The sequence below is a fragment of the Geotrypetes seraphini genome, chromosome 7, assembly GCF_902459505.1.
Source record: "Geotrypetes seraphini chromosome 7, aGeoSer1.1, whole genome shotgun sequence".
Taxonomy (NCBI): Eukaryota; Metazoa; Chordata; class Amphibia; order Gymnophiona; family Dermophiidae; genus Geotrypetes; species Geotrypetes seraphini.
Window position 1 is genome coordinate 137718736 of NC_047090.1, and position 20996 is coordinate 137739731.

General features: G+C 51.9%; 1 protein-coding gene across 4 annotated transcripts in view; it reads right to left on the bottom strand.

The window, feature by feature from the left end:
• DDHD1 (DDHD domain containing 1) overlaps positions 1-20996 on the bottom strand; it is a 405278-nt gene that overhangs the window by 354651 nt on the left and 29631 nt on the right. The window lies entirely within an intron of this gene.

Here is a 20996-nt window from a genome sequence, read left to right on the forward strand (position 1 = left end):
TGGTATAGAGCCTATATTTCTGACTCACTAGTTTTTAAACATTGTGTCTGATTAGGTGGAGAAGGGAGGGGCTCTGTTTTACTTCTAAGGTTAATTGCATTATCTTTGGGACATTGCTGAAACAAGGCTGCCCTGTGAACTTCTAAAAGCTAAGTTACTCAGATTTTCATATTTCAGCATTTCATATTTCAGCTTTTCACTGGTTTTCAGCATTATATCTGCTTAATTTCTCTTCTCCTCCCTGTTTCTTACTAAAAAAAAAAATATAAAAAAAGCACAAAAAAATCCTTCTCTTTCCTCTGTTAAATCTTATTTCCTCTTCCTGCAGTTTTGTTTAAAATACTGTGTTTTAGGTGGTATAGAGCCTATATTTCTGCCTTACTAGTAGTCTTACTTATAGTCCCACCAACCCCAGGGACCACTATTCATATATAGAGACCCATATAATCAGGACTACTCAAATCAAGTCACTTCACAACCAATCAAGATGACCTTTATTCTATGCAATCACTGTGGTGCTTTAATTCCAAGACATACTATTTGGAGGCTTAAGGCTTGCCCCATCTGTCTTCAACTTGCCAGTATTAAGGAGGAGCTCTGTAAACTTAAACAGGAATTGAATACAATTAAAGCAGCTTCCATCACTCCACAAAATCATACCAACTTACCACCTCTACCTCAAAGAATAAAACAACCCAGGAACAAATGGGTCACAGTAGGCTCAGGAAGACTGCGACATGTAACACAGAAACATCCACCTTCACTAATATTACCTCTACAGAATTCCTTCGCTCCACTGGTGCACTGCGATACTCAGGAAAACAGAAGGGAGGTGGGACTGGAACCAATGAAAGAAACTCAAGAGAACAAGAGCACCCTAAGTACAAATAAAAAAGCCAAAAACAGAAAACTATTACTGTTGGGAGATTCCATCATCAGAGGCATTAACCTTGGAACACAGGGCGAGGAGTCCAAAATAGTGAAATGTCTTCCAGGATCCTCAGCTACCAGGAGTTCCAGGCAAATACTGACTATAATTAAGGAAGAAACTAAGGATTTTAACACTGATGTTGTTATCCATCTGGGAACAAATGACCTGGCCAACAACTCCACACTTGCAGCACAGAAAGCTTTTCGGGAGCTTGGTGAGGGCGTGAAACCTTTTGTAAAGACTTTAGCTTTTTCTGAAATACTGCCTGCATATGGAAAAGGAGAGCAAAGAATGAAAAACACAGAGGACTTTAATAGATGGCTCAGAGCCTGGTGTCATCAAGAAGGCTTCAGGTACATAGGAGGATGGGGAAATACATGGAAGGACAAGAAGCTATATTGCACTGATGGGCTACATATTACTACAGCAGGAAAAAGAAACCTTGCAGAGAAATTTAGACAATATTTTTCCAGGCATTTAAACTAGAAGGTGGGGGTGGTGTATGTAGAGACCACCCCCGGCAAAAGAAAAGATGTGATAGTAGTAAAGGCTGCAACAAAAGCAATATCAGCAACTCATTTCTTAGTATTGCAGCGGAAAGTGAAACGACACAAAAATCCATACGAAAAAGGAGATTATCGCTGAAAAATAGCTGGAAAGCGATGACCACAAATGCTCGCAGTCTAAGCAACAAAGTTCATGATCTGCAAGCCCTGATATTAGAGGCAGATCTAGATATTGTTGCTATCACAGAGACATGGTTCAGTGAATCACATGGATGGGATGCAAACATACCGGGATATAATCTTTTTAGGAAGGACAGAGATGGTCATAAAGGTGAAGGAGTAGCTCTCTATGTAAAGATCAATATCCAAGCGACCGAAATGCAAGGGACCTGGGGAGAGGAAGAAGCGATATGGATTGCTCTGAAAAGAGAAGATGGAACTTCTATCTACGTGGGTGTAGTCTACAGACCTCCGACTCAATCGCAGCAAATTGATAAGGATCTGATTGTGGATATCCAAAAGTTTGGAAGGAAAGAGGAGGTTCTGCTGTTGGGAGATTTCAACCTGCCGGATGCGGACTGGAATGTTCCGACTGCGGAATCGGAAAGAAGTAGGGAGATTGTGGATGCCTTTCAAGAGGCTCTGCTCAGACAAATGGTGACGGAACCCACAAGGGAAAAAGCGATATTGGATCTGGTCCTCACAAATGGAGAGAGTATCTCTAATGTTCGAGTGGGTGCTCACCTGGGTAGTAGCGATCATCAAACGGTTTGGTTTGATATAACGGCTAAAGTGGAGAGCGGCCGCACGATACTTAAAGTCCTAGATTTCAAACGTACGGACTTTAATGCAATGGGAAAGTACCTGAAGAAAGAGCTGTTAGGATGGGAGGACATAAGAGAAGTGGAAAGACAGTGGTCTAAGCTGAAAGGAGCGATAAAAATGGCTACGGACCTTTATGTGAAGAAAATCAATAAAAACAAGAGAAAAAGGAAGCCGATATGGTTCTCCAACCTAGTGGCTGAGAAAATAAAGGCGAAAGAGTTGGCGTTCATGAAATATAAAAAAACCCAAGAAGAGGAGAGCAGAAAGGACTACAGGGTGAAACTGAAAGAAGCCAAGAGAGAGATACGTTTAGCGAAGGCACAGGCGGAAGAACAAATGGCTAAAAATGTAAAAAAGGGAGATAAAAATTTTTTCAGATATATTAGTGAAAGGAGGAAGATAAAAAATGGAATTGCTAGGCTAAAAGATGCTGGGAACAAATATGTGGAGAGTGATGAGGAGAAAGCAAATGTGCTAAACAAATACTTCTGTTCTGTGTTCACAGAAGAAAATCCTGGAGAAGGACCGAGATTGTCCGGCAAAGTTACACGAGAAAATGGAGTAGATTCTGCGCCGTTCACGGAGGAGGGTGTTTATGAGCAACTTGAAAAACTGAAGGTGGACAAAGCGATGGGACCAGACGGGATCCATCCCAGGATACTAAGGGAACTCAGAGAGGTTCTGGCGAGTCCTATTAAAGACTTGTTCAACAAATCTCTGGAGACGGGAGTGATTCCTGGGGATTGGAGGAGAGCGGATGTGGTCCCTATTCATAAAAGTGGTCACAGGGATGAAGCAGGAAACTACAGGCCGGTGAGCCTCACTTCAGTTGTTGGAAAAATAATGGAAGTGTTGCTGAAAGAAAGGATAGTGTATTTCCTTGAATCTAATGGGTTACAGGATCCGAGGCAACATGGCTTTACAAAAGGTAAATCGTGCCAAACGAACCTGATTGAATTTTTTGATTGGGTGACCAGAGAGCTGGATCAAGGACATATGCTAGATGTAATTTACTTGGATTTCAGCAAAGCCTTTGATACAGTTCCTCATAGGAGGCTGTTGAACAAACTTGAAGGGCTGAAGTTAGGACCCAAAGTGGTGAACTGGGTCAGAAACTGGCTGTCGGACAGACGCCAGAGGGTGGTGGTTAATGGAAGTCGCTCGAAGGAAGGAAAGGTGACTAGTGGAGTCCCTCAGGGTTCGGTGCTGGGGCCAATCCTGTTCAATATGTATGTAAGTGACATTGCTGAAGGGCTAGAAGGAAAAGTGTGCCTTTTTGCAGATGATACCAAGATTTGTAACAGAGTAGACACCGAAGAGGGAGTGGAAAATATGAAAAAGGATCTGCAAAAGTTAGAGGAATGGTCTAATGCCTGGCAACTAAAATTCAATGCAAAGAAATGCAGAGTAATGCATTTGGGGATTAATAATAGGAAGGAACCGTATATGCTGGGAGGAGAGAAGCTGATATGCACGGACGGAGAGAGGGACCTTGGGGTGATAGTGTCCGAAGATCTAAAGGCGAAAAAACAGTGTGATAAGGCAGTGGCTGCTGCCAGAAGGATTCTGGGCTGTATAAAGAGAGGCGTAGTCAGTAGAAGGAAGAAGGTGTTGATGCCCCTGTACAGGTCATTGGTGAGGCCCCACTTGGAGTATTGTGTTCAGTTTTGGAGACCGTATCTGGCGAAAGACATAAGAAGACTTGAGGCGGTCCAGAGGAGGGCGACGAAAATGATAGGAGGCTTGCGCCAGAAGACGTATGAGGAGAGACTGGAAGACCTGAATATGTATACCCTAGAGGAAAGGAGAGACAGGGGAGATATGATTCAGACGTTCAAATACTTAAAGGGTATTAACGTAGAACAAAATCTTTTCCAGAGAAAGGAAAATGGTAAAACCAGAGGACATAATTTGAGGTTGAGGGGTGGTAGATTCAGGGGCAATGTTAGGAAATTCTACTTTACGGAGAGGGTGGTGGATGCCTGGAATGCGCTCCCGAGAGAGGTGGTGGAGAGTAAAACTGTGACTGAGTTCAAAGAAGCGTGGGATGAACACAGAGGATTTAGAATCAGAAAATAATATTAAATATTGAACTAGGCCAGTAACTGGGCAGACTTGCACGGTCTGTGTCTGTGTATGGCCGTTTGGTGGAGGATGGGCTGGGGAGGGCTTCAATGGCTGGGAGGGTGTAGATGGGCTGGAGTGGGTCTTGACGGAGATTTTGGCAGTTGGAACTCAGGCACAGTACCGGGTAGAGCTTTGGATTCTCGCCCAGAAATAGCTAAGAAGGAAAAAAAAAAAAAAAAAAAAATTTATATTGAATCAGGTTGGGCAGACTGGATGGACCATTCGGGTCTTTATCTGCCGTCATCTACTATGTTACTATGTTTTAGTTCCAAATTAATCTAGCTTCACTGGAACAAAGAGGAAGGAAATGGGGAAGCTCCCCACAAACAAACCATTCTGGTATGCTCCACAACTTAGAAAACAATAAGAAAACTTCATAACAACTGAAACACAACCATAGAGAAACATCCTGGTATGTGCAACTGGCACTAACATTTAGGGATCCAGAGGCTGAGGAATATACTTATACATATCCGGGTTCTTGGCATGTGGCCATCTGGCTGACAGAAGAAATCCAGGCCTGGAACACAGAAAATCAGAGGCAGAAGCAGACGATATAGAGGGCGGGAACTACAGAAAGCACAGTTACTTACCGTAACAGGTGTTATCCAGGGACAGCAGGCATATATTCTCACATGTGGGTGACGTCATCTACGGAGCCCCAGCGCGGACAGCTTTTCAAGCAAACTTGATTGAAGTTTCAAGTTTGCTACACTGCACCACGCATGTGCATGCCTTCTTGCCCACTAGAGGGCGCATCCCCACCTCGTGGTCCTCAGTTCCATAACCAGCAAAGAAGCCATCCCCGGGGAGGAGGGCGGGTTGTGAGAATATATGCCTGCTGTCCCTGGATAACACCTGTTACGGTAAGTAACTGTGCTTTATCCCAGGACAAGCAGGCATGATATTCTCATATGTGGGTGACCTCCAAGCCAACCAAAAAAGGGCAGGTGGGAGGATGGCAATTTAAGAAAACAAGTTACGTAACACCGACTGGCCAAACCGGCCGTCGCTTCTGGACAAAGTGTCCAGACAGTAGTGGGAGGTGAACATATGAACCGAAGACCAAGTGGCAGCTTTACATATGTCCTCCACAGGAGTAGACCGGAGGAAAGCAACAGAAGCTGCCATAGCCCTGACCTTATGCCCCGTGACTCGACCATGGAGCGTGAGACCAGCCTGAGCATAGCAAAAAGAAATGCAAGCAGCCAACCAGTTGGACAAGGTGCGCTTGGAAATAGGATGTCCCAAACGATTAGGATCAAAGGACAAAAACAATTGAGGAACCTTCCGATGAGACTTGGTACGTTGGAGATAAAAAGCCAACGCCCTCTTACAGTCAAGCATATGAAGCGCCGCCTTTCCAGGATGAGAGTGGGGCTTCGGGAAGAACACCGGAAGAACAATAGACTGATTGAGGTGGAAATCAGACACAACCTTAGGCAGAAATTTAGGATGGGTGCGAAGAACCCATGATGGAACTCAGTAAAGGGCGGGTCCGCAACCAAAGCCTGGAGCTCACTAAACCGACGAGCTGACGTGAGCACAAGTAAAAAGACCACCTTCCAAGTGAGAAACTTAAGAAGAGACTTATCAATCGGCTCAAAAGGAGGTTTCATCAGCTGAGCCAAGACCACATTAAGATCCATACAGAGGCGAAGCCCCAGTCCACATTAAGATCCCATTAAGATCCCAAACCACAGGAGGAGGTTTCAGAGGAGGATTAACATTAACTAAACCCCTCATGAAACGAACCACCAGAGGATGAAGAGAGAGAGAGAACGTCCCTCTAGATGCCGATGGAAAGCAGCAATAGCACTGAGATGCACCCGGATGGAAGTCGTCTTCAGCCCAGACTTGGACAAATGCAACAAATGCAACAAATATTCCAGAACCTAGGACACCGGAACCAAACTCGGATCCAGATGGTGCGAGGTACACCAGGATGAAAATCTGGTCCACTTCTGGGAATAACAAAGCCGAGTCGAGGCCTTGCGCGAGGTCAGGGGGAAAGGAACCAAGCCGTCAGATGTAATGACTGAAGATTGGGATGCAACAGCGAACCCCGACTCTGAGACAGCAGAGAGGGAAACACAGGCAGAAGTAGAGGCTCCCTGGCACTGAGTTGAAGGAGCAGGGAGAACCAGTGCTGACGAGGCCAACGAGGCGCGATGAGAATCATAGTGGCTCTGGATGACTTGAGGTGAACCAACGTTCTCAAGATCAGAGGAAAAGGAGGAAACGCATAAAGGAACCTCCCTCCCCAGTCGAGGAGGAAGGCATCTGCCTCGAGACGGTCCTGGGAGTAAATCCGTGAACAATAGAGGGGCAGTTTGCGAGTCTCCGGGGAGGCAAACAGATCCACCTGAGGAGTGCCCCAGCGGTCGAAGACCTCGCGCAGAACTCAGGAGTTTAGCGACCACTCGTGCGGCTGGAGAAGACGACTGAATTTGTCTGCCAGACAATTCTTCTCTCCCTGAATGTAAACCGCCCGCAGGAAGATGTTCTGGGAGGTCGCCCATTCCCAAAGGCGCAAAGCTTCCCGGCACAGGGACCAAGAGCCCGTTCCGCCCTGTTTGTTTACATAATACATTGCCACCTGGTTGTCCGTCCGCACGAGGACTACCTGATCGTGTAGCAAGTGGCAGAACGCTCGAGCCGCCAGAAAAATGGCCCGAAGCTCCAACACATTGATGTGACAAAGACGGTCCTCTGCCGACCATAGACCCTGAGTCCGCAGACCGTCGAGATGAGCCCCCCACTCGTACTCCGAGGAGTCCGTGGTCAGGACCTTGCGATGCGGAGGAACGAGAAAGAGCAAACCCCCGGAAAGATTGGAAGAGTTGGTCCACCAACGGAACGAGCGTCTCAAAGAAGGAGTCACCGTTATTCGACGAGATACTGGGTCGCGATCCTGACGCCACTGCGAGGCCAAGGTCCACTGAGGAAGCCTCAGATGCAAGCGGGCGAACGGAGTAACGTGGACCGTCGATGCCATGTGGCCCAGAAGAACCATCATGCGCTGAGCCGATACTACAGGCATCAGCGAGACCTGGCGACTCAATCGAAGTAGGGCCTCCAACCGAGGAGGGGGGAGGAACGAACGAAGGCGAACCGTGTCCAGCATGGCTCCAATAAACTGAAGGGATTGAGTCGGGCACAAATGAGACTTGGGAAAGTTCACTTCGAACCCCAGACGTTGAAGGAAGATGATAGTCTGTTGGGTCGCTGAGATAACCCCATCCCTGGTCGACGCTTTGATCAGCCAATCGTCCAGGTAGGGAAAGACCTGTAGCCCCCGAGATCTCAGGGCTGCAGCGACCACCACCATACACTTCGTGAAGACTCGAGGGGACGAAGCCAGTCCGAAGGGGAGGACCCGGTATTGAAGGTGCAACTCCCCCACTTGAAACCGTAAGAATTTGCGGAAGGCGGGATGCACCGGAACATGAGTATATGCTTCCTTTAAGACTAGGGAGCACATCCAATCCCCTTCCTCCAAAAGAGGATACAACACCGGAAGCGACAACATACGGAACTTCTCCCGGACTAGGAACTTGTTCAGCTTCCGGAGGTCCAAAATGGGGCGTAAGTCCCCTGTCTTCTTTGGGACCAAAAAGTAACAGGAGTAAAACCCCCGCCCCCGTTGGTCGGGGGGTACAGGTTCCACCGCCCGAAGGCTCAACAAGGCCCTCGCTTCCGCGAGAAGAAGGGGAAGTTGGGTTTGGCTGAATGGGTAAGCAGCCGGCGGATGTTCCGGCGGCGTGATCAAGAAATTGAGCGAGTAGCCCTCGGAGATAATCCGGAGCACCCAAGCATCTGATGTGATCCCGGTCCAGGCCGCAGAAAAGGCTCGGAGTTGACCCCCTATAGGAAGGGGGTTCGGCGAGAGCGCGGAGGGGGCCCGCCCCCATCCGCACATCCCGTCAAAAGGACGGCGCCGGCTTGAGCGTCCCCTGCGCCTGAGGTTTCTTTCAGCCTCCCCTACCCTGCTGCGGTGGGCGGCGGGGCGGAGGCCTAGAGAAGGCCGGCGTTGACTTCTGGGGGTATCGCCGCGGGGGAGGCCGAAAGGGCTTCTGCGGCGGGGCCCGAGGTTTAGGACGGACCAAGGAGGCAAGAGAGCGCTCCTGTTCCGACAGACGTTTGGTCGCCGCCTCCAGGGACTCATCAAATAATTCAGAGCCAACACAGGGTAGATTGGCCAGACGTTCCTGCAAGTTCGGGTCCATGTCCAGGGTACGTAGCCAAGCCAGCCGGCGCATCGCCACGGCAAAGGCGGATACCCTGGAGGCCAGTTCAAATGCGTCGTAGACAGCGTGAAACAGGTATAGACGCAGCTGAGATAAGTTGGACATGAACGTGGCAAAACCCTCCTTGTGGGAATCCGGCATAACCCCTTGATAACGGGGCAAGTCTTTGACCATGCCTCGAAGATAAGAGGAGAATGTAAAGGCATAATTAAGGACCCTGGTAGCCATCAATGAGTTGGAATAGAGGCGACGACCAAACTTGTCCAGGGTCCGCCCCTCCCGTCCGGGCGGGACCGCCGCCGAAACCTTAGCGGGCTGCGACTTTTTCAGCGCCAACTCCTCCAGCAACGACTGGTGAGACAGTTGTGCCTTATCGAAGCCCTTCCACGGTATGGTCCGGTATTTGGACTCCATCTTAGAAGGCACCGCTGTGACTGTAAGAGGGGAGTCTAAATTTCTCAGGAAGGTCTGGTGGAGGACCTTATTGAGAGGCAGACAAGGAGTTTCTCTCGGGGGAGTGGGCAGGTCTTGTTCCTCCAAAAACTCCTTCGTGTACTGAGACCCAGCAAGCAAGTCCAGGTCCAAGGCCCGCGCCATATCCTGCACAAATTTTGAAAAGGAAGAGGGCCTCGCTGGCGGGGAAGGAGTACGCGAGGTCCGAGCCGCCAAGAAAGAGGGGGAGGCCTCGCGGGTATACCGAGGCTCCCTACCAGACCCCGATCCCCAGGAGGCCGTGCCGAGGGACCTCGAAGGGGTCGGGGACCGCCTATGCCCCGAGGAGCCCTTGGGGGAAGTCCCCGGGGTATGAGGAACCGAGGTCCTTCTCCTGCGCCTCGGCGAGGAGTCTCTCGAACCCCTTCCCCCAGGGGTGCGGAAGAGCCTCGGATTATCGAGGCAGAGCTCCGAGACACGCAATGTCTCACCCCCGGTCGGCGAGGAGCGACCGCGTCTCCGAGGGGAAACGCGAGAACGCTTAGGTTTCCTCGGCCGACGCCTCGTCCGAGGCCGACCCGAGGGCGAAGAGCCCCGGGAGGACCTCGAGGAAGAGGACGTGGAAGAGATCCTCCGAACCCGACGCACCTTGTCCCGAGGCCTGACACTCCTCTCAGGCTGGTCAACCGAGGTCGAGGGCAAGGTCGGGGTCGAGGACGGCCGACCCCCGGGGGCCGAAGCCGAAGGCACCGAGACCGAGGCCGCCGACGCCGGGGCAGTCGAGGCCGGAGCAGTCGAGGCCGAAGCCTGCTGCAGGTGCGCGAGGGCCCCGGACAGCTCCGAGGCAATCAGCGCTCGGAGCAAGTCCTGGAAGACCGGAACCCCCATCATGGCAGGCAGGTCCGGGGCCGAGGAGTGCTCCCTGGAGGGCGACCTCGGTCTCGAGTATTCCCTCGGGGCACTGGGCTTTGCAACTCGGGGCGGGGCAGAGGACGACCCACCCGCAGTCGAGGAGCCCGAGGATGGCTTCTTCGCTGACCCTGGAGTCGAGGAAGGAAGAGAGGACTTACCCGAAGCAGGCTTGGTCGAGGCAGCAGGCTTGGAGGAAGTCGAGGGTCGAGGCGAGGTCGGGGGACCGGAGGCCGAGGCCGGGGCCGAAGCCGAGGCCGACGTCGAGGCCTTCCCCGCCGCGGGGTCCGCAGAGAAGAGCTCCGCCATCCGGGCACGGCGTCGGCAGAGAGCTCTAGACTGAAAAGTTGAGCACCTATCACAGGAGTCGGTAGGATGCTCAGGACCCAAACACACCAAGCACCACCGGTGAGGATCGGTAATTGAGAGCAATCGATCGCACCGGGTGCACTTTTTAAAGCCCGTCAAGGGACGGGACATGGACACAAAACCCGGCCGGGAACGAACGAAGTCCCGTGGCCGCGGCTGCCGGGAGCCCCCGGAGCCGAACCAAAATAGCTTTTTTTTTTTTTTTGACAAAAACTCAAAGAAAGGAAAGAAAGAAAAGCAAAGCAAGCACAGCGACCGTGAAATAACGCACAGCCGCGGTGTCAGAAGGCTAAATTCGAAGAGCACAATTTCCACAGGGCTTCTGGCTCCGCGGAAAAAACTGAACTGAGGACCACGAGGTGGGGATGCGCCCTCTAGTGGGCAAGAAGGCATGCACATGCATGGTGCAGTGTAGCAAAAAGTTTGCTTGAAAAGCTGTCCGCGCTGGGGCTCCGTAGATGACGTCACCCACATGTGAGAATATCATGCCTGCTTGTCCTGGGATAATGCCCTTATCCGTGATTCTGAAGAAAGGTTCTCTGCAGGAAAGCACCCACGGCGCCAAGAATCGCCGTGCCGAAAAAATTGCCATTAAAAACAGTCTTAGCCGTTAGGTTCAACTGAGAAGTATCCTTGAGGGGCTCATACGGAGCCTTAATGAGACCCTTCAGAACAATATCCAGGACGGAAAGGGACATTGCAGAGAGGGCCTCACATGGAAAGCTCCCCGGAGGAATCTAATCATATCAGGATGAATTGTCAGCAAAGATCTGCGATTGTGAGTTAATAAGCAAGAGAGACCAGCCACCTGCACCTTGAGAAACCACAGCTAGGCCCTTTCTCCAGCCCGACCTGAAAGAAAGCCAGAATGATTGGAATGGGAGCCTGACACAGCTCTACCTGCTCTTTAGCACACCACTGCTTGAAAACCCGTCTGGTTTTCACATAGGCCACAAGAAGAGAGGGTTTCCTAGCCCAGAGCAGCATGGCAATAACATAAGAACATAAGCAATGCCTCTGCTGGGTCAGACCTGGGGTCCATCGTGCCCAGCAGCCCGCTCATGCGGCGGCCCAACAGATCCAGGACCTTTGCAGTGATCCTCTATTTATACCCTTCTAACCCCCTTTCCAGCAGGAAATTGTCCAATCCTTTCTTAAAACCCAATACCGAACTCTGCCCTATTACGTCCTCTGGAAGCGCATTCCAGGTGTCCATCACACGCTGGGTAAAGAAGAACTTCCTAGCATTTGTTTTGAATCTGTCCCCTTTCAACTTTTCCAAATGCCCTCTTGTTTGAAGAATCTGTCCCTTTCTACTCTCTCTATACCCCTCATGATCTTATAAGTCTCTATCATATCCCCTCTAAGTCTCCTCTTCTCCAGGGAAAAGAGACTCAGTTTCTCCAATCTCTCAGCGTATGAAAGGTTTTCCATCCTTTTTATCTGAACCCTCTCGAGTAACGCCATATCCTTCTTAAGGTACGGCGACCAATACTGGATGCAGTATTCCAGGTGCGGGCGCACCATCGCCCGATACAACGGCAGGATGACTTCTTTCGTCCTGGTTGTAATACCCTTCTTGATTATACCTAGAATTCTATTCGCTCTCTTAGCAGCCGCTGTGCACTGTGCCGTCGGCTTCATTGTCATGTCCACCATTACCCCCCAAGTCCCTTTCTTGGGTACTCTCATTCACTAACATCCCTCCCATCGTATTGTTGTACCTCGGGTTTCTGATTCCCAGATGCAATACTTTACATTTCTCAACGTTGAACTTCATCTGCCATTTTGTCGCCTATTCCCCTAGTTTGTTCAAGTCCCTTTGCAATTCTTCGCAGTCCTCTTTAGTCCTAGCTCCACTAAATAGGGGACTGGTCTCTAACTGAGAAGACAGCAATGAAGAGGCAACCCAAAACCATTGTCCTGCTGAAGACGTATTATGTCTGCATACCAAGGCTGGCAAGACCAATCCGGAGCTACTAGGTAGAGAACAACATGGTGACCGTTACCCATGGCTAGCTGTGGGTAACATGCAGAAATGGGGCAAAAAAAAAAAAAAAAGATTGGTAGCCAAGGGTACAGGGACAAGGCCATTCACCGCTCCCTGGAGTCACATGCAACCTGAGAGAAGGCTGTAGCATCCAAGTCACTTGGACAAAACCTTGATTCTGAAAAGCGCCCACAATGGTGACAAGAAAGGAGGGAGATGGCCTGATGAAGGGAAGAAGTTGAGTGAGGAGCAGACGCTGGAGGGAAATTGAGAGAGAGGGGGGGCAGACGCTGGAGGGAAATGGAGAGAGAGGGGGGGAGCAGACGCTGGAGGGAAATGGAGAGAGATAGGGGGAAGAGACGCTGGAGGGAAGTGGGGAGAGAGAGAGGGGGGAGCAGACGCTGAAGGGAAGTGGGGAGAGAGAGGGGGGAGGAGACGCTGAAGGGAAGTGGGGAGAGAGAGGGGGCAGACGCTGAAGGGAAGTGGAGCAGACGCTGGAGGGAAGTGGAGAGAGAGGGGGGCAAATGCTGAAGGGAAGTGGGGAGAAGGGAAGTGAAGCAGACGCTGGAGAGAGAGAGAGGGGAAGCAGACGCTGAAGGGAAGTGGAGAGAGTGGGGGGTGCAGACGCTGGAGGGAAATGGAGAGAGGGGGGGGAGCAGACGCTGGAGGGAAATGGAGAGAGAGAGGGGGAGAAGACGCTGAAGGGAAGTGGGGAGAGAGAGGGGGCAGACGCTGAAGGGAAGTGGAGCAGACGCTGAAGGTAAGTGGAGAGAGAGAGAGGGAGGAAGCAGACGCTGAAGGTAAGTGGAGAGAGAGAGAGGGAGGAAGCAGACGCTGAAGGTAAGTGGAGAGAGAGAGAGGGAGGAAGCAGACGCTGAAGGTAAGTGGAGAGAGAGAGAGGGAGGAAGCAGACGCTGAAGGTAAGTGGAGAGAGAGAGGGAGGAAGCAGACGCTGAAGGGAAGTGGAGAGAGAGAGGGAGGAAGCAGACGCTGAAGGGAAGTGGAGAGAGAGAGGGAGGAAGCAGACGCTGAAGGGAAGTGGAGAGAGAGAGGGAGGAAGCAGACGCTGAAGGGAAGTGCAGAGAGAGAGGGAGGAAGCAGACGCTGAAGGGAAGTGCAGAGAGAGAGGGAGGAAGCAGACGCTGAAGGGAAATAGAGAGAGGGAGGAAGCAGACGCTGGTGAAGTGGAGAGAGAGGGGGAGCAGACGCTGAAGGGAAGTGAAGCAGACGCTAGAGAGAGAGAGGGGAGCAGACGCTGAAGGGAAGTGCAGAGAGAGAGAGAGAGGGAGCAGACGCTGAAGGGAAGTGGAGAGAGAGAGAGAGAGAGGGGGAGCAGACGCTGAAGGGAAGTGCAGAGAGAGAGAGAGAGGGGGGAGCAGACGCTGAAGGGAAGTGCAGAGAGAGAGAGAGAGAGGGGGGGGAGCAGACGCTGAAGGGAAGTGCAGAGAGAGAGAGAGGGGGGAGCAGACACTGAAGGGAAGTGGAGAGAGAGAGAGAGAGAGAGAGGGGGGGAGCAGACACTGAAGGGAAGTGGAGAGAGAGAGAGAGAGAGAGAGAGGGGGGAGCAGACACTGAAGGGAAGTGGAGAGAGAGAAAGATAGGGGGAGCAGACGCTGAAGGGAAGTGGAGAGAGAGAGGGGGGAGCAAACGCTGAAGGGAAGTGGAGAGAGAGAGAGAGGGGGGAGCAGACGCTGAAGGGAAGTAGAGAGAGAGAGAGGGGGGGAGCAGATGCTGAAGGGAAGTAGAGAGAGAGAGAGAGAGAGGGTGGGAGCAGACGCTGAAGGGAAGTGGAGAGAGAGAGAGAGAGAGGGGGAGCAGACGCTGAAGGGAAGTGGAGAGAGAGAGAGAGAGAAGGGGGAGCAGACGCTGAAGGGAAGTGGAGAGAGAGAGAGAGAGAGGGGGAGCAGACGCTGAAGGGAAGTGGAGAGAGAGAGGGGGGAGCAGACGCTGAAGGGAAGTGGAGAGAGAGAGGGGGGAGCAAACGCTGAAGGGAAGTGGAGAGAGAGAGGGAGGAAGCAGACGCTGAAGGGAAGTAGAGAGAGGGAGGAAGCAGACACTGAAGGGAAGTGAAGCAGATGCTGGAGAGAGAGGGGGGTGCAGTCGCTGAAGGGAAGTGGGGAGAGAGAGAGGGGGAAGTAGACGCTGAAGGGAAGTGGAGAGAGAGAGAGAGAGGGGGGAGTAGACGCTGAAGGGAAGTGGAGAGAAAGAGAGAGGGGTGAAGCAGACGCTGAAGGGAAGTGGAGAGAAAGAGAGAGGGGGAAGCAGACGCTGAAGGGAAATGGAGAGAGAGAGAGAGGGGGGAAGCAGACGCTGAAGGGAAGTGGAGAGAGAGAGGGAGAGAGCAGACGCTGAAGGGAAGTGGAGAGAGAGAGAGAGAGAGAGAGGGGGAAGCAGACGCTGAAGGGAAGTGGGGAGAGAGAGAGGGGGAAGCAGATGCTGAAGGGAAGTGGAGAGAGAGAGGGGGAAGCAGACGCTGAAGGGAAGTGGAGAGAGAGAGAGGGGGGAAGCAGACGCTGAAGGGAAGTGGAGAGAGAGAGAGAGGGGGGAAGCAGACGCTGAAGGGAAGTGGAGAGAGAGAGGGAGAGAGCAGACGCTGAATGGAAGTGGAGAGAGAGGGAGAGAGCAGACGCTGAAGGGAAGTGGAGAGAGAGAGAGGGGGAAGCAGACGCTGAAGGGAAGTGGAGAGAGAGAGAGGGGGAAGCAGACGCTGAAGGGAAGTGGAGAGAGAGAGAGAGAAGGGGGAGCAGACGCTGAAGGGAAGTGGAGAGAGAGAGAGAGAGAGGGGGAGCAGACGCTGAAGGGAAGTGGAGAGAGAGAGGGGGGAGCAGACGCTGAAGGGAAGTGGAGAGAGAGAGGGGGGAGCAAACGCTGAAGGGAAGTGGAGAGAGAGAGGGAGGAAGCAGACGCTGAAGGGAAGTAGAGAGAGGGAGGAAGCAGACACTGAAGGGAAGTGAAGCAGATGCTGGAGAGAGAGGGGGGTGCAGTCGCTGAAGGGAAGTGGGGAGAGAGAGAGGGGGAAGTAGACGCTGAAGGGAAGTGGAGAGAGAGAGAGAGGGGGGAGTAGACGCTGAAGGGAAGTGGAGAGAAAGAGAGAGGGGGAAGCAGACGCTGAAGGGAAATGGAGAGAGAGAGAGAGAGGGGGGAAGCAGACGCTGAAGGGAAGTGGAGAGAGAGAGGGAGAGAGCAGACGCTGAAGGGAAGTGGAGAGACAGAGAGAGAGAGGGGGAAGCAGACGCTGAAGGGAAGTGGGGAGAGAGAGAGGGGGAAGCAGATGCTGAAGGGAAGTGGAGAGAGAGAGGGGGAAGCAGACGCTGAAGGGAAGTGGAGAGAGAGAGAGGGGGGAAGCAGACGCTGAAGGGAAGTGGAGAGAGAGAGAGAGGGGGGAAGCAGACGCTGAAGGGAAGTGGAGAGAGAGAGGGAGAGAGCAGACGCTGAATGGAAGTGGAGAGAGAGAGGGAGAGAGCAGACGCTGAATGGAAGTGGAGAGAGAGAGAGAGGGGGAAGCAGACGCTGAAGGGAAGTGGAGAGAGAGAGAGGGGGAAGCAGACGCTGAAGGGAAGTGGAGAGAGAGGGGGAAGCAGACGCTGAAGGGAAGTGGAGAGAAAGAGAGAGGGGGAAGCAGACACTAAAGGGAAGTGGAGAGAAAGAGAGAGGGGGAAGCAGACGCTGAAGGGAAATGGAGAGAGAGAGAGAGAGGGGGGAAGCAGACGCTGAAGGGAAGTGGAGAGAGAGAGGGAGAGAGCAGACGCTGAAGGGAAGTGGAGAGAGAGAGAGAGGGGGGGAAGCAGACGCTGAAGGGAAGTGGGGAGAGAGAGAGGGGGAAGCAGATGCTGAAGGGAAGTGGAGAGAGAGAGGGGGAAGCAGACGCTGAAGGGAAGTGGAGAGAGAGAGGGGGAAGCAGACGCTGAAGGGAAGTGCAGAGAGAGAGGGGGAGCAGACGCTGAAGGGAAGTGCAGGGAGAGAGAGAGAGAGAGAGAGAGAGGGGGAGCAGACGCTGAAGGGAAGTGCAGGGAGAGAGAGAGAGAGAGAGAGAGAGGGGGAAGCAGACGCTGAAGGGAAGTGGAGAGAGAGAGAGATGGGGGAAGCAGACGCTGAAGGGAAGTGGAGAGAGAGAGAGAGTGGGAAGCAGACGCTGAAGGGAAGTGGAGAGAGTGAGAAGGGGAAGCAGACGCTGAAGGGAAGTGGAGAGAGAGAGGGGGATGCAGACGCTGAAGGGAAGTGGAGAGAGAGAGGGGGAAGCAGACGCTGAAGGGAAGTGGAGAGAGAGAGGGGGAAGCAGACGCTGAAGGGAAGTGGAGAGAGAGAGGGGGAAGCAGACGCTGAAGGGAAGTGGAGAGAGAGAGGGGGAAGCAGACGCTGAAGGAAAGTGGAGAGAGAGAGAGAGGGGGAAGCAGACGCTGAAGGGAAGTGGAGAGAGAGAGAGAGGGGGAAGCAGACGCTGAAGGGAAGTGGAGAGAGAGAGAGAGGGGGAAGCAGACGCTGAAGGGAAGTGGAGAGAGAGAGAGAGGGGGAAGCAGACGCTGAAGGGAAGTGGAGAGAGAGAGAGAGGGGGGAGCAGACGCTGAAGGGAAGTGGAGAGAGAGAGAGAGGGGGAAGCAGACGCTGAAGGGAAGTGGAGAGAGAGAGAGAGGGGGAAGCAGACGCTGAAGGGAAGTGGAGAGAGAGAGAGAGGGGGAAGCAGACGCTGAAGGGAAGTGGAGAGAGAGAGAGGGGGAAGCAGACGCTGAAGGGAAGTGGAGAGAGAGAGGGGGAAGCAGACGCTGAATGGAAGTGGAGAGAGAGAGGGGGAAGCAGACGCTGAAGGGAAGTGGAGAGAGAGAGGGGGAAGCAGACGCTGAAGGGAAGTGGAGAGAAAGAGAGAGGGGGAAGCAGACGCTGAAGGGAAGTGCGAAGAGAGAGTTTGGCGCAGACGCTGAAGGGAAGTGGAAAGAGAGGGGGTACAGACGCTGAAGGAAAGTGGAGAGAGAGAGTGGGGGGAGCAGATGTTGAAGAAAAGTGGGGAGAGAGAGAGGGTGAGCTGACGCTGAAGGGAAGTGGGGAGAGAGAGAGGGTGAGCAGACGCTGAAGGGAAGTGGAGAGAGAGGGGGAGCAGACGCTGAAGGGAAGTGGAGAGAGAGGGGGAGCAGACGCTGAAGGTAACTGGAGAGAGAGGGGGAGCCGACGCTGAAGGTAACTGGAGAGAGAGGGGGAGCAGACGCTGAAGGGATCTGGAGAGAGAGGGGGGAGCATACGCTGAAGGGAATTGGAGAGAGAGGGGGGAGCATACGCTGAAGGGAATTGGAGAGAGAGGGGGAGCAGACGCTGAATGGAAGTGGGTAGGTAAGAGGGGAACACATACTGGATGGAAGGAGCAGATAAAGAAAAAAGAACATATGCTGGATTGGGAGAAGAGGATAGTTTTAGTGAGATACTGGAAAGGGTGTGGGAAAGAGGTGGCAAGCTGTAGGTACACACAATGAAAGGGTAATTAAGGACTGGAAGGTAAGAAAGTAGACAAATTGAGAAGGAAGAACAGAAAAGAAATGGAAGGGAGAGGAGAGAGAGAGAGATACCAGAGAACTAGGGAAGGGTAGGAGACAGATTACCAGATCTGGAGGAAAGGAGGAGAGAGATGCTAAAAACCACCTGGGGGGAGTGAGAAATGGAATGAAGAAGTCAGAGATGCCAGACAATGGGAGAGCGGAGGGAAGATGGGTGCCAGACCAATAAAGGGAGAGGCAGACAGTTTCTGGTAGAGGTATAGAAATAGAGCAGATGCCATATGGAAGAGACAGAGAGAAGGCAGACAGTTTATGGAAGGAAGAGAACCATGAAAAGATGAGGAAAGCAAAAACCAGACAACAAAGGTAGAAAAAATTATCTATTTCTTTTCTTTTTGCTTTAGGATCAAGTAGAATTGTAGCTGTATTGATAAACGTTTATAAAGAAAGCCCTACCAGCTGAAGATCTCTTCCTCTAGTTCGGCAGGCAGAACTCTGATTTATAAAATGACAATTGTAAGAATATTATTTCTTTTTATACTTTAATAAAATAAATTCAGTATAAAACTATTCGAGGCTTGTGCGGATGTGATCACATGGTTTGCGGAGACAGGGACCGAGCTCGCAGGGATGGGGTGGAGACTGAGCTTGAGGGGGCGGTGACCGAGCTCACAGGGACAGGACAGAGACTGGGACAGGGACAGGACAGAGACTGGGACTGAAACAGGACGGGACCGAGTGGAGATGAGGACTGAGCTCACGGGGACGGGACCGAGACAAGGGCGGAGATGAGGACTGAGCTCACGGAGACAGGGGTAGAGATGGGGACTGAGCTCACGGGAACGGGACCGAGACAGGTGCGGAGATGGGGGACTGAGCTCACGGAGACAAGGGCGGAGATGGGGACTGAGCTCACGGAGAAAGGGGCAGAGATGGGGACTGAGCTCACAGAGACAGGGGCAGAGATGGGGACAGCTCACAGAGACAGGGGTTGAGATGGGGACTGAGCTCATGGAGAAATGAGTTGAGATGGGGGGGACTGAGCTCACAGAGACGGGGTGGAGATGAGGACTGAGCTCATGGAGACAGCGGCGAGATAGGGACTGAGACGGGGCAGAGATGGGGACAGAAGAAGTGCCTGGCTTTTACATTCTTGATCGAAGTCATCAAGGCCATCACAGGTTTGTTCCACACAATCAGAGCAAACGCCCTTACATGAGAGCAATCAAACCCCAGGTCTAGGAATTGTTTAGAAAGTTGGCCTGAATGTTGTCCACTCTGGTCATATGGACCACAGAAAAAGCCTGAAGCTGAACTTCCACCCATCAAAAGAGCATCTGAGCCTCCAGATGCAAAGGGGTGCTCCTGGTGCCCCCTGCCTGTTCACATATGCCATCGCCGAGGCGTTATCAGAGAACACTCTTACAGCCTTTCCTTCTAGTTCTCCAGAGTCTTTAGAACTAGATGAATGGCTCTGAGCTCCAGACTATTTATGGCCCACTACTTTTCATGGGGAGTCCACTGGCCCTGAACTAAGCGATCCCCACAATGAGCTCCCCAACCAAGAGGCTGGCATCCATTGTGAGAGTTATCTATTGAGAGATGCGAAGTGCCATGCCCTTTGAAAAGTGCACCTCCTGAAGCCACCAACGAAGACTGGTCCTTGCAGCCCCAGTCCAAAGGAGCTACAGCTGGAGAGAATATTTCTGCGGAGAACACCAGGACAGGAGAGAGTCCTATAGAGATCATATATGGGCCCACGGGACAACCTCCAGAGTGGCTGCTATGGATTCTAACATCTGAAGGTAATGCCAAGCAGTCTGACACTACATTTCCAAGAGATCAGATCTGGTTCTGGAGCTACCTTTTGCATGGCTTGGGAAGAAACACTTGGCCACAAGCTGTGTCGAAGAGAATGCCCATGTACTCCAACCTCTGGGTAGGCTTCATATGGCTCGTCTTGAAGTTAACAATCCAACCCAAACACAGGAGCAGGTCTACCACCTGATGGACCATCAGTCTGCACTCCTGCCCGGATGGGGCCCTGATGAGCCAGTCGTCCAGATAGGGATGAACCTGAATCCCCATGGCAGCTGTAGTTCCCAACACTACCATAACTTTGATGAATGTGCGGAGAGCTGTTTCCAGCCCGAAAGGGATAGCTGCAAACTGGAAATGCTGCTGAAGCATGTGGAACTGCAGATATCTTCTGTGGTCAAGAAAGATGGGGATATGCAGAAACGCCTCCGTGAGATCCAATAATGTTAGGAATTCTTCTAGAGAAACAACCATGATAACAGAATGGACCGTCTCCATGTGGAAACTTGGGACCCTCAGAAAAGCATTCACTGCCTTGAGATCCAAAATGGGTCTCCAGTCTTCTGTGCCTTTTTTGGCATGATGAAGTATCTTAGAGTATCAGCCTGAGCCCAAGTTGTCTTTGGGAACAGATTCTATGGCTCGAATATCAAAGTCTCTGGAGAGTAGCTCAGACCCTGATCTCCTCCAATCGTCTCGCAGGAGAGTTAAAGAACAAATCCATGGGAAGGTGATAAAACTCAATTTTGTGACTTTCAGATGATATCCAGCACCCATTGGTCAGAGATCTCTTCCCACTCTCGTCGGAAATGCCAACAACCGCTCCCCCCCAATATGAAGGAATGGGGACAGCAGCCTGGCATCATTGGGTCTTTTTAGAAGATGAGGTAAGGCTGGACCCCACAGTCTGCTGGTGTCTGGAGTTGCTGAAATGCTGCTAGTAACCTTGGATAGGCCACTGTGCCGAGGAACCATGGCAGTACTGTCTAGAGCAGCGGGAGGAACAAAAAGTACTCCTACTCTCACCAGGAGGTTGGCGAGGCCTATTCTCTTGCAGGGACTTAGGGAAGCAATCCACCACATTGGTCATAAGATCATCAAGGACCTTACCAAAAAGCATCTGCCTTTGAAAGAGCAACCAGCTCAAGGTAGCCTTGGATGCCGAGATGAACCCGATTGTTCCAATTTTCTATATCTTACCAAAAATCCATAAAAAAACTGGTTGATCCCCCGGGTCGTCCTATTATGTCTTCAATAGGATCTCTTTTAGAACCACTTTCAAAATTCGTGGATGTATTTTTGAAACCAGAGGTAACTGAAATCAAGTAATATATTAAAGATGCCAAGGACGTGATGGGT